Source organism: Mobula birostris, chromosome 13, assembly GCF_030028105.1.
Source record: "Mobula birostris isolate sMobBir1 chromosome 13, sMobBir1.hap1, whole genome shotgun sequence".
Classification (NCBI taxonomy): Eukaryota; Metazoa; Chordata; class Chondrichthyes; order Myliobatiformes; family Myliobatidae; genus Mobula; species Mobula birostris.
In genome coordinates, this window is record NC_092382.1 from 101,191,006 (window position 1) to 101,193,456 (window position 2,451).

Sequence of the window (2,451 nt, forward strand, 5' to 3'; positions counted from 1 at the left end):
TCAATTACTTTATGACTTTATATTCGATGTGAGACCTTTGGACAAGGCATCGCTCGACTGTGATCGACAGATTTGTCATTTTCTTCTGAGGAACTGTTGCTGCATTAAGGTCTGTCCTTAAGGACTGTAAAAATCACTTGGACTTTTGAATTTACCACTTGAAACGGTGTCTCAATTTACCCCTTTTAGAAGTATTTTTTATTTCGACTGTTTTTTCGAGACATCCACGTAACGGTTAACTTCCGGTTAAGCCAGTGTTTACTTTTCTATGTTTTGGAGTAGAGGCTAATAAATGCCGTTGTTTGTTTGTAAAACCTGACTTAATTCTATATTTATTTTATCATCGATGACATAACAATATTTGCAATGCTTCATACTTAGCTTCACCCTCAGAAAAGACATGCTGATACTGAGATACAAATGACAAAATATCCAACTCTGAGGTGTGGAGTAACCCCAGCGGCGATTCTTATTAAAAGTAACACATCTGCCATTATAGGCAATATTCCCAAAATGCTCCCCATCGAATTATTGACAATTTGGTCGGTCTACCTCCTTATATTTTTCCTATCCTACGTTTGGTCGGTCTTGGAGACGAATGATAAAATAAGTCAGTCAGCATGGTTGTCCATTGGAAATATGAAATATTTCGTTCCGAAAGTTGCTTACAGGGCGGAAAGAGGCGGCGCATTGGATTTTACTTGGATTTTCAGAAGCCATTTGAAGCCACACATGAGGCAGCTTAACAAAATTAAATCCTATGGTGTTACAGGAAGGATACTGGCATGGATGGAAGAATAGCTGAGAGGCAGGAGGCACCGAGTGGGAATAAAAGGGGTCTTTTCCGGTTGACGGCGAGTGACCAGTGCTGTTGCTCAAGGGTTAAAATTTGACAGGTGGCTTTTCATATTGTTTATCAATGATTTCGATAATGGAATTAATGCTTTGTCGCACATCTTGTGGATGATGCGAAAATGGACGGAAGGGTAGGTAGGGCTGAGGAAGCAATGCGATTGCAACACGACATGGACAAATTGGAGGAATGTTCCAGAATGGCAGACGGAAAGCAATGTTGGGATATTATGATACTGCATTTTCGTAAAAGAAACAATTACATAGACTGTTATCTGAACAGGAATGAGGTTCAAAGATCAATGGTACAGAGAGACTTTGCAGTCCTCGTGAAGAATCACATTAATTTACAGTTAAGTCTGTGGTGAAGAAGACAAACGGAATGTTGGCATTTATTTCAAGGGAGTAAAATACAAAAGCAAGCAGATAATGAAGAGCCTTCATAAGACACTAGTCAGGCCGCACTTTGAGTAGTTAAAACAAGCGGTTCATATCTCAGAAAGAGTGCGTTGTCATTGGAGAGGATCGAGAGGAGGATTCGGGAATGAAAGATTTAACGTGTGAGTGTCGTTTGGCGATTTTAGGCCTGATCTCACTGGAATTTAGACGAATGCTGGAGGATCTCATTGAAACCTACAGGGTGTTCAAAGGACTAGATAGGGTGGATATAAAGAGAATGTTTCCTATGGGTAGGGTATACAGCACTCGAGGATACAACATCACAAAAGAGGCGCGACCCTACAGAAAAGACTGCTGCGCACTTCAAATCCGTGCTGATAGTTAAGGCGGAAATCGATCGGTCTCTGATCGTTCAGGCCATCAAAAATATGGCGTGATGGTAGGATTATGTAGTTGAGTGGGTTCGATCACAGCCATGATAGGAAGCCGGAGCAAACTCGCCAGCACAATGGCCCATTTCTGCTCCTATCTCTGATGTTGTTATGGACTATCTAAATATTTTATTAGCCTGTCCCATTTTTAGTGTTGTTATGATTCTCGCAAACTTCTGATCATTCAATTATGGGCTGATCCAGCACAATGGGAAACTAATCTTTCCCACTTTGTATAATGAGTGTAAACTTCCATTTTCCTCATAGGCACATGTCTGTCTCAGCTTCCCTTCAAGGTCACGAATCCTTTACCTCTACCACCATACTAGAAGTGAATCCCATGGACTCTCTGCTTAAAGGTCTAGCCCTTTAATGTTTATTTGAAATTGCCACCGAGAAGTTCCCCGTCACGTTATGCATGCTTCTAAATCAATGATTCTGGTGTAATCTGCAAGATTATTAGTCAGCACATTTTCATACATCCGATTTTTGGTTGTGTATATCTGAAACCCCGGAACAACTCACTGTCGATCAGTGTCTATGAACTCTTCTTTATGCATTGTGATTAACATGCGATTACTGGGTTACAACGTTGTAATTTCTGCATTAATGTCTGTCACCTGCTGGCGGCATTAAGAACAGACCTATCATTTCACTGGCTACCTTTCCAACCCATCTGCACTTTCACCAAGCTCCGTCAACAACCACAACTCCATCACGTTTTGTGCCGCCTGCAAGCACGTTTATGCATAATCCCTATTTTATTCCA